The 14,338-nt window shown below is 41.4% G+C and overlaps 1 protein-coding gene across 4 annotated transcripts in view; it reads right to left on the bottom strand.

Moving 5' to 3' along the window:
* The window catches only part of RALGPS2 (Ral GEF with PH domain and SH3 binding motif 2), a 340,810-nt gene that overhangs the window by 218,930 nt on the left and 107,542 nt on the right, over positions 1-14,338 (bottom strand). For all 4 annotated transcript variants that reach the window (XM_068242552.1, XM_068242555.1, XM_068242554.1 and 1 more), the window contains one exon: positions 11,869-11,976. The gene's annotated coding sequence lies outside the window, so the exon portion shown is untranslated. The remainder of the gene's footprint in view (positions 1-11,868; positions 11,977-14,338) is intronic.

Raw genomic sequence — 14,338 nt, 5'->3', positions numbered from 1 at the left:
ATGGCCTTTGCCTACAAGCAGTAAAATTAAAGGTAAAAAAAAAAAAAAAGTTTCTTTCATTTAAATGTTTACATTACAGATGAAACACAACTTAAAATAAACAGGCTGTCTAAAGCGTTGTCATTTTTTGAACAGGTTTAAGAGCTTGTTCCTAAGCTGTAAAATAATCCGTGCGCTGGCCACGCAATGCTACCATCAATAAACATAACAGACTCCGGCTACAAGTGTTCAACACGGCAACAGATGCAAAAGAAACACAGCCGGGAGGCACCGTCTAATTACTCAGTAAGGAAAACATTTATAAAAGGAAGAGTCATGCCACATTTCACGGCCACTGAAGCCAATAGTGAAGCCATGCTTTTCAAAATATAACTTTTTATTGGACCTTGTTAGACGGCTATTGAAATCCTGGATAGCATTTATGCTAATGACAAACCTATCCGCATTCTGTGGGTATTGTTTTTAATCTCTTCTCTGTGGACTTATTGCTACAGAACTGTACCAAACTTAAAAAATAATAAAATAAATAAATGAAACAGGAAAAATGCAACAGCCTTAAACAAAACGTTTTATACATACCTGGGGCTTCCTTAAGCCCCATACGCACGGATCGCTCCCACGCTGCCGCTGCTACTAATGCTCTATTTATTAGCTGTACTACAGATATAAATCATATCATAGGTTTATTTTCACTTCAGATTCCCATTAACCAGTAATATTGCTCAAGCCATAGGGAAACACTGACATTACCTTGCACATCAGTAGTCCTTTCAGTTACAACTGGCAGCAACATAGTGAAAAAGGGCCCGAAGGCTTTCAGCTTCCTGTGAGACAAGTCTGACAAAATCTTGTCAGAACTGAGGAGAATTGTTGTTAGAAGAAAATGGTGAGCTTCTGAGTGGAACGGATAGCGATATAAGTATGTAATATTCAATTGCATCTACCATACATCAAGTGTTTATTTTATATATTTTAACAGAGTTCAGGTTCGCTTTAAAGATTAAGTACGCTTCCTAAATTCCCCCAAACCACCAAGTACAGCCCCCACTCACCTAAACTACTTTCTCAATGGCTCTCTCAATGACCCTACTAGCGCTCAGACCAGAGGACTCCTTCAAATGGGCAGTTTCAAGTTACACGGCAAAATTTTTCACAGAAAATATAACATTTAAAGGGAACCTGAACCAAGTAAAATTATTTAAAATAATTACATGATGAACCTGCAAATGAATATTACTGTATATAACAATGTTAATAATCCAAACATTTGTATAGTGCTTTTCTCCGGTCGGACTCAAAGAGCTCAAGAGCTGCAGCCACTGGGACGCGCTCAAGAGGTCCCTCGGCAGTGTTAGGGAGTCTTGCCATGAACTCCGTACTGAATAAGTACTGACCCTAGCCAGGATTCAAACCCTGGTCGCCCATGACAAAGGCCATGCCCTTAACCAGTACACTATCCAGCTCGACTATAAGTCTAGAAATTTAGGTCTGACTCAGTAAATAAAAGTATAGGGGTCGACTTAAACACGAGTCACAGGCAAAACTGAGCACACGGAGTAAGACATTGCCATTTGCAGCAGTTTACCCAATGACACTTTCTTGATAAAGGAAATGCGAAAAAAAAGGTCTGAAAGTCCTGGCCATAACAATTAAAAAGGAAAGGGGCGGGAAGGGGGGGCGGGGGGGGGGGGGGGGGGAGTAGATAATTGCTGCACTTGGGAGTCAGGAGGAGTTATTGGCTGCACTTAAGGGGCAGGAGCTGTTAATGGCTGCAATACTATACGCAGTGCAGTCATGAACCCCTCCTGGTCCCCAAATGCAGCTGCTAATGCCTCCTGGTCCCCATGTGCAGCCGTCAACTTGGCTGGGTAGACTTATACTGGAGTCAATAAAAAATTCCAGCTTAAAAAGGTACAAATACTGGAGTTGATTTATACACACGTTCAACTTATATTCAAGGATATATGGTACATACTTACCTTGCTATAAATTCCTCTCAGAAGCTCACCGTTCGTTCTGACAACGATCCCTTCTAGTTCTGAGAAGATTTTGTCAGAACTGAAATATATCAGTTGCTGACAGTAATAGCTGAAAGAAAAACTGATGTGCAAAGTAATGTCCATGTTTCCTTATGGCTTCAGTTGGCTATGTTACAGTTTAACAGTGTGCTGACCTGGAAGCTGTTACAGGGTCATTGCCTTTTTTAAAATGAAGGACAGAGAATTCCATCCATCACAGTAAACAAATAGGACACAGAAGAGGAGAAAGAGATTGAGGAATAGACTACATGGGAGGTAAGTATGGCCTGTGTATGTTTATTTTGACTTTTTATTTTCACTTCAGGTTTGCTTTAAACAGTCTTCCTAATCTCATCAGATGGTCTATTTTAATCTGTGGCTGAAGATGAGCTTTACATCATAATGAGATGCCAGCATAACCCAGAACTGGTCAAACCAACTAACAAACATAATTACATTGCATATGAATACGCGGCTCTGAAATTGGCAGGTCATCAAAAGCACTCACATACTGAACCACAAATATCCCATCTAACAGAAAAACACTACATTACGCAGTAATACTGAAATAAACTGCATGACTACAATCTATTTTACTGATATGATGGCGATGTAGTGGCTTTAAAGTGAACCCGAGGTGAAAGGAATATCGAGGCTGCCATATTTATTTCGTGTTAAACAACACTAGTTGCCTGGCATCTCTGCTGATCTATTTAGCTGCAATAATGGCTAAATTACACCAGAAACAAGCATGCAGCTAATCTGGTCAGTTCTGACAATATTGTAAGAAACACAAGAACTGCATATGCTTGTTCAGGGTCTATGGTTAAAAGTATAAGAGGCAAAGGATCAGTAGGACAACCAGGCAACCGGAAATAAATATGGCACCTTCATATAGCTCTCACCTCTGGTTCACTTTAAACTAGGATACCCAAAGCAATTTATGGTCTTGTGTGCAATTTTAAAAATTCAAAAAAAAAAATGTGTCTTTTTTGCTTGGTTTGCAAGGTAAACTATAAATATCATTAAAGTGTACCTAAAATGAAAGCCATCTCTGATGCCATACGTACCTGGCGCTTCCTTAACCAGTTCGCATTCAGTCGTTTTTCGCTTCATGCATCCGAACAATGTTCACCTCCCATTCATTAGCCTATAACTTTATTACTACTTATCACAATGAACTGATCTATATCTTGTTTTTTCCGCCACCAATTAGGCTTTCTTTGGGGGGTACATTTTACTAAGAGCCACTTTACTGTAAATGCATTTTAAAAGGAAGAATAAGAAGAAAACGGAAACAAATCATTATTTCTCACTTTTCGGCAATTATAGTTTTAAAATAATACATGCCTCCATAATTAAAACCCACGTATTGTATATGCCCATTTGTCCCGTTTATTACACCATTTAAATTATGTCCCTATCACAATGTATGGCGACAATATTTTATTTGGAAATAAAAGTGCATTTTTCCCGTTTTGCATTCATCACTATTTACAAGCTTATAATAAAAAAAAAAAAAGAAATATTTCATCTTTACATAGATATTTAAAAAGTTTAGACCCTTAGGTAAATATTTGTGTTTTTTTTTTTTTTTAATTGTAATTTTTTTTTTTTTTAATTAAACATTTTATGTGGGTATTTTTGGGAGGGTGGGATTGAAATTGTATTTTTTTTGTAAATGTGTATTTTTATTTTTATTTAACATTTAGATGTAGTTTACTTTTTGGCCACAAGATGGCAGCCATGAGTTGTTTACAGTGACGTCACTCTAAGCGTACCACGTACGCTTAGAGCGACATAGGAGGCAGAAAAAGCGTAGCTTCCGAGAGAAGCTGTCGCTTTTTCTGCGGGGGAGAGGAATCAGTGATCGGGCACCGTTGCCCGATTCACTGATTCACTGGCTAACAAACCGCCGGCCGATCGCGCGCGTGCACGCGCGCGATCGGCCGCGTGGACGCGCAGGAGCGCACATGGCTTCCTGGACGTGAGTTTCACGTCCAGGAATGTGAAATAGTTAAGCACCCTTGAGGCCACTCAGTCCCTCGCTGTCTCCCCGGTTGGCTCTCGTCTCCAAGCTTGGCCCAAGTCACGCTTCATCGCAACTGCCTGGTCCAGCCAGGAGTGCTCTCCTGTCCGGGCTCCCGCTCATGGGATCATTTTGCGCTTGCACAGTCTTAGGCTCAACACACACCATACAATCTTGGTTGTTCAATCTTACCACTTTCATGTAGTATAAGAGCTTATCCAATAAATCATTCAAGGTATTTTCAATCTGTTGGCCCTTATACTACATAGATTTGGTAAATCTGTCCAACCAAGATTGTATGGAGTGTGTTGAGCTTTAGTGTGCTGGCGCAGAATGCTCCCAGGGACAGGAACGCCCCTGGCCACACAAGTGCGATGAAGTGTGCCTCAACCAGGCTTTTGGGCTGTATTGCGGGGGACAGGAGCCACCCGGGGAGACAGCGAGTGACTGAGCGGCCTCAAGGGGGCTTAAAGGGGCACTACAGTGAAAACTGTAAAATTTAAAATATGTGCAAACATATACATATAAGAAGTACTTTTTTTTCCAGAGTAAAATGAGTCAAATTACTTTTCTCCTATGTGGCTGTGACAGCCACATAGGAGAAAAGTAATTTATGGGTAGGTAGGTAGTAGAAATCTGACAAAAGTGACAGGTTTTGGACTAGTCCATCTCTTCATAGGGGATTTTCAGCAAGGCTTTTATTCTTTATAAAGATATTCCAGAAAAAGGATTTAAAAATGATGCTGGCCAGCTTCCCTGCTCACTCCACAGTTTTTTGGCAGTTGGACAGAGCAACTGCCATTCACTAAGCGCTTTTGAAAATAAATATATCCCTGAGAATCCCCTATAAAGTGATGGGCTAGTCCAAAACCTGTCACTTCTGTCAGATTTATACTACCTACTGTAAGTGACAGCAACATAGGAGAAAAGTAATTTATGGCTCATTTTACTCTGGAAAAAAATGTACTTATTTGTATATGCTTGCACATATTTTAAATTTTACAGTTTTTCGCTGTAGTGCCCCTTTAAGGAAGCCCCGGGTGAGTATAGATGGCTTTCATCTCAGAAACACTTTAAGATCGAGGAAACAATACTTTTTATAGTGGAATTAAATGCCTGTACACACACTAGATTAAAGTCGACTGATAACCGCCTCTGCCAATACTATGCCATGTGTACAGCAGACTCCAGCAATCCGCCAGATGGATGAATTCTGCAGAGCAATGGCCGATAGCTTTATTCTCTCTGCCTGCCGCATGCCGTAACACCTCCATCCTGACCCAGAAGACATAATTAACTCCTGAGATAAACAGCTGTATCTACAGAACTAAACCTGAACAGGACATTCCTGGAGTCCCATATATTTATTTTGTTTAAAGGATTAAAATTTAACTTTGAAAATTACACTGTCTCACTGTCATCTGCTGCTATTCTTGGTTTATCCAAAGATCTGACCGACAGAATAACGACAATCTACTGAAGGTCTAATCGCTTCTGTGCACAGGGCTGTGGAGTCGGTACAAAAATCATCCAACTCCTGTTTATGAAACTACTGACTCCAGGTACCCAAACATTGCACCGACTCCACAGCCCTTGCAAGGCTATTGAGTGGGTACAAAAACCATCAGAATCCAACTCCTCAGTTTATGAAACCACCAACTCCAGATACCCAAAAGTCACTCCAACTCCTCGACTGTATGTGCAACAGAAAGTATGTCAGAAGACAAGCTTTAGGACTTCTCATCAGCTATCACAGAGACCTGCCTACAGTATAACTTCATCCACTACAGACCACAGCACTGGGCTACAAACCATTACAAAGCAAAGATGAACAAAAGGGAAGAATATCAAGTTCTAAACAAAACTGATATCATACATACGTTTATCTCAAAAGGTTACCTTTCACTTCAGGTGCCCTTTAAGGCAAATTACTTTGGCTATGATTATAGGATGTAGGAACTGCATTTAGGAAAAGGATTGGGGAGGCTGGATTTAAGGCATCAAAGACTACATTGGAGGGAGGTCAAGGATCAGTTAAGACTTGGGGTCCCACAACTAAAGGCTCATACACACCTAACAATCTGTCCAACTATCTTCCAAACTTGTCTGTTAGAAGATAAGTTGTGTGTGTATGGCTGGCAAACAACCAGATAACCAACTGATAACTGGTTGTTTGCCAGATCCAACCGGAGGATCAATCTGACCGACTGTCATGCAAGTTGGATTGTGTGTACAAGTCTTTTGAACAACTTTGTTGTTTTTGATTGCAGACATGTTGTGCAGTTTGTTGTTTGGCTTGCGCGCATAGTATTTAAGTGAGTTGGTTGTTTAGATGGTTGGCGTGTGTGTACGTACTTGTCATGTAAACAACTTGTTGGGTGGTTGATCATGTTGTGCAGTTGGTTGTGCATTAAGTTGGACATGTGTATGAGCATTTAGATAATTGAGAGATCTATTATGAGTGGAGATGTAGCACCTATAGTAACAGGGGCCTACAATTAAAAATAAAAACTAAGTACAAGAGTCACACTTAGCAAGGTAAAAAGCAAGGCTTGTTTTGGAGCAGATACATTATCTCTGAAGAGACCATGATCCTACTAACTAATTAATCCTCAGCTTCTCTTTGTAACAGGGCTGAGTTTCCATGGAAGTCAGTGTACTATAGAAGGCGCTCAGACTCATTTGCAAGTGTTGAGAAGAAGCCTTTATATGGCTTTGACAAAGAAAGCATGACAGGCTGTGCGCGCTCACACACAAAACACACACATATACAGACACACACTCACAGACACGCACACACTATCAGCCAGGGCCTGCAAACAGATGAAGCCTATTAACCATTCATACACAGAGATCTTCACAGAGTGGCCTCTCTATCACAAGTGATTCCAGAACCGACGTCATCCTTACAACTGTGCACTCTCTCCCAGCACATTCCCACAACAAGCGCATTATTACTGTGTTCACTGGAGGAATGCCTGGCATTTTCCACTGAGTTCATGTAACCATCGCTGCTCTCAAGCCTCTTCATCCAGCTGCACATGTCCCAAGATTCAATGCAGGCTAAGAATTAATAACCAGATTTATTCCTTGAGGGGTTTTCCTCTAATTTGGGCTGAGAGATGGAAAATAAATATATAGAGGATTTGTTCTGCTTTCATTTTTAAAGCTGATAAAGATTATAGCACAGAAGCCAAATACGGAGATGTGTGCCCACTAATGACAGAACAAACATAGAATAAGGGCTCTTTCACACTATTAAACGCGTGAAGGAATGCAATTTCGTGCATGCGTTCCCAATGAACAGCATGTGCTCCGCGGCGCATTACAGCACGCATGTCGGTGGCCAAAGCACTATAGAACCAGACAGGAAACTGCGTGTGTCATGTGATAAAATGTTCCTATGTGTTGCAAAGTAACACAACAGGAACACAGCTATACCGTGAATGGTAACATGAAATTCTATGGACTTGGCCTAGCGACAGTCAACTTCCTTATTAAGACCCAGCTCTCTCACCCGCCATATCACGCACATACGCGCCGCACCGTTGTTCCTTCCTTCCTCCCGGCCTGCATAGCAACAAAATGCGTCGTCAGCTACACACACAGCTGACATGCTTCTGTACAGGCCAGCCCAGAGATGGCGCCAGACAGGCAACATCAGCTGTTAGGGGTGTGCGCACCTTTAGAGTGATGTGCAGGTACTCTGCAGGAGAATGAGGGAATACTTCCTTGATTACACATTCTTCACGCACAATCTGAACCAGGTTTACGGGTAATACAGAACACCTTTGTATGCATCTTAGGAGATTCACAACAGCTACGCAGGGAGTGCATATGTAGAGTATAACACTACTGTGTAACGTAACTTAACTTGTAGTCATCAACCACAATTCGATAACAAATCAAATTAATGGATTTCATGAGCAAAGGGATTTTGAAAGCCATGTACAGGAGATGACAGTAGCTACACGTTAACACTCAAATGCACTTGTTTAAACAAATTACTGGTCATACACCATTATTTCTCTTTTATACTAAAATACATATTAAAATGATATATGAATGTCAGTTGGCATAATTGCTCAGATGGATGAGAACAGGACCTACTCACTACTGATTGTCCAGCCACCTTCTTCACTTCCTAGGGGCTTTCCGTTGTCAATGCACGGAGTTGCAGGATGCATGGTTCCTGTTGCTCCAGCGTGGGGGGGGGGGGGGGGGGGGGAGAGGAGAGGGGGCTTTTACTGCCAATTCAAGCAACCAGCAAACACATGTCTCCGGCATCAGGCAATCCCTGCCTGTGCCGGATACTACTAGAGACTTTGCTGTACAGTTTACAAGTTATTTATGTTGACTTTAATCTGAGAAATATACTTTTCTTCTTTTAATTAGTTTAAATTTATTAGGAGTCTGTGCATTTTCTTTGCGACTCTGACCCCAGGTACTCGAAAATTACTCCAACTCCTCAGCCCTGTAGGTGACTGCTTACTAAAATGCTAATTTAATGCAAAAATGGATGACTTTACTGAAGCAGAAGGTAATGGCATACTTTGTTGTGACCATATTTACATGTATGTTTAGAATTATATTCTAATTATGTATATGTTTATTAGACATGTACAGTGGAGGAAATAATTATTTGACCCCTCACTGATTTTGTAAGTTTGTCCAATGACAAAGAAATTAAAAGTCTCAGAACAGTATCATTTCAATGGTAGGTTTATTTTAACAGTGGCAGATAGCACATCAAAAGGAAAATCGAAAAAATAACCTTAAATAAAAGATAGCAACTGATTTGTATTTCATTGAGTGAAATAAGTTTTTGAACCCTCTAACAATAAAAGACTTAATACTTAGTGGAAAAACCCTTGTTTGCAAGCACAGAGGTCAAACGTTTCTTGTAATTGATGACCAAGTTTGCACACATTTTAGGAGGAATGTTGGTCCACTCCTCTTTGCAGATCATCTCTAAATCCCTAAGGTTTCGAGGCTGTCTCTGTGCAACTCTGAGCTTGAGCTCCCTCCATAGGTTTTCTATTGGATTAAGGTCCGGAGACTGACTAGGCCACTCCATGACCTTAATGTGCTTCTTCTTGAGCCACTCCTTTGTTGCCTTTGCCGTATGTTTTGGGTCATTGTCGTGCTGGAACACCCATCCACGACCCATTTTCAGTTTCCTGGCAGAGGGAAGGAGGTTGTCGTTCAGGATTTCACGATACATGGCTCCGTCCATTTTCCCGTTAATGCGATTAGGTTGTCCTGTGCCCTTAGCAGAAAAACACCCCCAAAGCAAAATGTTTCCACCCCCATGCTTGACGGTGGGGACGGTGTTTTGGGGGTCATAGGCAGCATTTTTCTTCCTCCAAACACAGCGAGTTGAGTTAATGCCAAAGAGCTCTTTTTTGGTCTCATCAGACCACAGCACCTTCTCCCAGTCACTCACAGAATCATTCAGGTGTTCATTGGCAAACTTCAGACGGGCCTGCACATGTCCCTTCTTGAGCAGGGGGACCTTGCGAGCCCTGCAGGATTTTAATCCATTGCGGTGTAATGTGTTTCCAATGGTTTTCTTGGTGACTGTGGTCCCTGCTAATTTGAGGTAATTCACTAACTCCTCCCGTGTAGTTCTAGGATGCTTTTTCACCTTTCTCAGAACCATTGACACCCCACGAGGTGAGATCTTGCGTGGAGCCCCAGAGCGAGGTCGATTGATGGTCATTTTGTGCTCCTTCCATTTTCGAACAATCGCACCAACAGTTGTCACCTTCTCTCCCAGCTTCTTGCTAATGGTTTTGTAGCCCATTCCAGCCTTGTGCAGGTCTACAATTTTGTCTCTGACATCCTTGGACAGCTCTTTGGTCTTTCCCATGTTGGAGAGTTTGGAGTCTGCTTGATTGATTGATTCTGTGGACTGGTGTCTTTTATACAGGTGACTAGTTAAGACAGGTGTCCTTAATGAGGGTGACTAATTGAGTAGAAGTGTCTAACCACTCTGTGGGAGCCAGAACTCTTAATGGTTGGTAGGGGTTCAAAAACTTATTTCACTCAATGAAATGCAAATCAGTTGCTATCTTTTATTTAAGGTCATTTTTTCAATTTTCCTTTTGATGTGCTATCTGCCACTTAAAATAAACCTACCATTGAAATGATACTGTTCTGAGACTTTTCATTTCTTTGTCATTGGACAAACTTACAAAATCAGTGAGGGGTCAAATAATTATTTCCTCCACTGTATATGATAAACTATTGCACTTACTAATTAATCTATATTTATGCTTTTGAGATGTGGGAATAACAGAAAAAACAACTCCATGAAGACTCTCTCCTGAGTGGAGTTCAAAGCTGAGGCACTAGCACCGTAAGGTCATATAAGAATTAAACATAAATCCCTCGTCACCCCTTTGGATAGCAAGTGTTTTCCTCAGCCTTCCGCATTTCTCCATAGGTTTAGGGCCCATGCACACTAGGGCGATTAGCGGACATTTACCGCTAATGGCCGAAGCACTATCGCTTTTATATTGCTAGCACAATTATACCTATATGCCAGTGATCTCACCGCAGCAGATCGTGGGCGTTTTGCGATAAGCGGCAATAGCAAATGCGTGGCATGCAGCATTTTGCAGCAATTAAAGAGCAATCACGATTAGCATGCTATTAAAGCGTTAATCGTTATTGCAAAAAAACAAACAAACAAACACAAATTTGTACAATTTTACCGCGATAATCGAGGTTTAAGCTCCTGCGCAAAACGCTAGAGCTTTTTGCGTTTACACATGTAAGGGATTACGGCTCTGCACAGTATAGTGGCTGCTCCTACTCTTCTGAACAGGGAGTGCTGATGTTCCTGGTTTCTAGTTTATTACAAATTAAGAAACCAATTAAGTGCTTCAAGCCCTACTGGGAATTCTATGGCTTAAATCTGACACCACAAAATTACAACTTTTTTTAATCTAACCAGTAATCTTGTTTCTCACAGTTTGATAGTCCTTAGGCCTACTGCAACTTTTGTGGGCTTTTATGCTTCTGTGTATGATGCGCGCGCCACGAGCTGTCGCCAGGCGATTGACGTGGCCAATCGCCGGCAACAGCTGTCGCCGCAACTTTCGCTAGTCCGCCACGCGTACTGCGTGTGTATGCGGACTAGCGACAGCAATCCATAGACTGAGCACTGAGCTTCCGGGGGGGGGGGGGGGGGGGGGGAACCTTCGGCGACAGCTTTCGCCGCATCTATGTCCCTCTGTGCGCCGTGTGTACGGCTGCTGCACAGAGGGACCTGGCGACGAGCTGTCGCTGCTTTTCTTTTTTTTTTGGTCTCTTGTGACTTTTGTGCCTCGTGTGTACGAGGCTTAACAGGTCTCCTTCTACAGCCACAGTACTATTAGGTGTCTTTCACACGTGAAGCTGGACTGTATACTTCTCTGACAAATCAGACTCCCATCTGTCAACCACTGAGTGCCATTTGGCTGCAGCAAAAAAAAAAAAAAAAAAAAAAAAACACACATTGCCCAGGATGAGAACCAGGTACAACATGACCACCTCTCCACTGCCCATTCTGAGAACCAGGGGTAACATGACCATCTGTCCATTGCCCATGCTGAGAACCAGGTGCAACATGACCACCGGTCCACTGCCCATGCTGAAAACTAGCAAGAGCCCTGACGATGTACAGGAGCAGCTGAAAGGCGGTGAATTCACCGCCTTCAGCTTCTCATGTGAAAAAGGCAGTTTATTCTAGTAATGACTGTTCTTTTGCAATTTTCCTCTTATTTAACAAGTTTTCTGGATCTCAGTCAGAGAACATAAAAGATTTTTCATCACCTGTTATAAAAGCTCTTCCACTCCCAGGCATCCAGGTACAAGACGACTCCCGCTTGTTCAAATTTTCTTCAGATCAAGGATTAAGAAGGTCACAGCGCTCTCAGAAATCTGTAATATTAAAAGGAAAGATTTGTAGCCTTCTCTACATCTGTACCAGGATACAAGGCTCTCTACGTTTTGCAAACAGTTACATCAGACAATTTTTTTCTTTTCTCTGATACATATACAGTAATTAACTGGGGCATTTGGTATTGACTGGTATGTGCCTTTTCTAATCTACTGAATCTATCACAAGTCAATTTGCAGAAACATCCCAATGATTATTAATAGGGTAAGCAGAGCTTAAAGAAAAACTATATAAAGTACTTATATATAGTACATACACAATAACAATATGGTACAGAGACTTTAGACTAGCACTATGGTAGGGATTAGTTTATAAATTCCGGAGAGGACAGTCCGTAACAGTGTACACTGTGGAAGATATCCGTTCTCTATAGATACAAAATAATAGTTTTTTTTGACCATTTCCATTTTTATAAGTTTTCATGTGTGACACTGCTGCATGAGGAGTGGTGATAGTTGCTTGTGGCCCAGTCATGTATAAGACAATGTATAAGAAGAAAATATGTAATACATTAATATATTGCCTACAGAATGCAATTTTTTAATCCACCCATGATCAGTTTTGACCAAACCCACTTCCATGGGGTGACTTCTTAAACAAATGTAAGCGGTGAGATGCGCAATTTTAGGCTCCCTGCACACTGCATGCGATTCCGATCTTTAGGCTCCCTGCACACTGCAAATCCGTTTTCCGATTCCGATTCCGTTTCCGATTCCGTTTCCGATTTTTCTTGAATACATTCAACAGAAAAACGGATCAAAAAACGCAGCATGCAGTTAAGATTAAAAATCTGAATCGGAATCGGATGTAAAAACAGATTAAAAAGCGGAATCGGAAATGCATGCAGTGTGCAAGAGGCCTTAATCGGTTTTTACATCCGATTCAGATTTTTAATAGTTACTGCATGCTGCGTTTTTTCCTCCGTTTTTCTGTTGACTGTATTCAGGGAAAATCAGAATTGCAAATCGGAATCGCAAAACGGATTTGCAGTGTGCAGGGAGCCCCACTGGTGTGTACACCCCTCTTGACTTTACATCTCCCATCGGGGGTTGGTGCCCGATTCCCTAGGGCGACATAAGCTGGGCACCCTGTACAGATGCATGTCAATATGTAGCCGACTGCGTGTTCTGTTGCCATGCAGGGGGGGGGGGGGGGGGAAGAGGGACAACGGATCAGCGCATTTGTGATGTGACACAGGGAGATGAGAACTGTGCAGACAATGCAATTGGCAGTCGCATCGGTGAGTTGATCGGCCAGGTGGATCGTTTGTGGGTTGGAGCCTGACTACTGGCTGATGCGGACTTTATTGACCACCCTGGTCAGGCGTGTGTATGGGCCTTAACACCCTTTAAATAGATATATGTCCAGTACCCAAGTTGTCATTGTTTAGAAGGTAAGCTAGTTTTCCTTATTTATAGGGTGTCTCTTAATACTGTATCAAAAATCTGATATATATTGATATCTGATATATATTGCCACGCTAAAAACAGTTACAAATGTATGCTTTGTCAAATAAAAAGTTGCTGTCGATAAATTTAAAAACTATTTAGTCATGAAATTTATTATCAACAGCAACCTTTATTTTGGCCAAAAATACATTTCTAGATCCAGCCAACAAGAACAGGAGACCACACCTTGCTTGTAAAACCATTTAATAATTACCAATTCGTTTTTATATTCCACATGCGGGCAAATGCTTTTCTACAAGTGAGCACAACAGCATTTGGCAACCTTCTCTCGGCTTTGGCAAATGCGTTGCCTTTTGAGCCCCCCGGGTGAACAAGAACTACATGAAGGGTCCAGGATGAAACCAGGGCTGTGGAGTCGGAGTCGGAGTCGTGGAGTCGGAGTCGTGGAGTCGGGCAAATTTGGGTGCCTGGAGTCGGAGTCGGAGTCGGGAAAAAATGCACCGACTCCGACTCCTAATGAATTTGTAACTGTAATTAAAATAGAAAATATGATAAAATGTTCTATTTCTCAGATAATAGTCATTAAAAATAATGTATATATACAGTATATATACAGTAATAGCTGTGCTTAGTCCACAAAAATGAAATAAAACAATCAAAATTCGTTACTTGTGCTGCTCCAATAAAGCAGTCCCCGTATTTTTAAGGTCAGATATACATATCTGATTGAGACTGTATATGTGATGTGTACACAGGAATCTCTTATATATACTAAATAACATCTATGCTGTAAGAATAAAGCCTGATGTGTAGCTGTGTCACTAATAGAGATGGTCAATGAGATGGAAATAATTCTGCATTGATGCTGATTTATGCAAATGTATGCACTCCCTTTGCTGATGAAATCAAATAATTTGATATGTTGTTAAAATTT

Source organism: Hyperolius riggenbachi, chromosome 6 (assembly GCF_040937935.1).
Source record: "Hyperolius riggenbachi isolate aHypRig1 chromosome 6, aHypRig1.pri, whole genome shotgun sequence".
Lineage (NCBI taxonomy): Eukaryota > Metazoa > Chordata > Amphibia > Anura > Hyperoliidae > Hyperolius > Hyperolius riggenbachi.
This window is presented reverse-complemented; position numbering and strand designations above follow the sequence as displayed.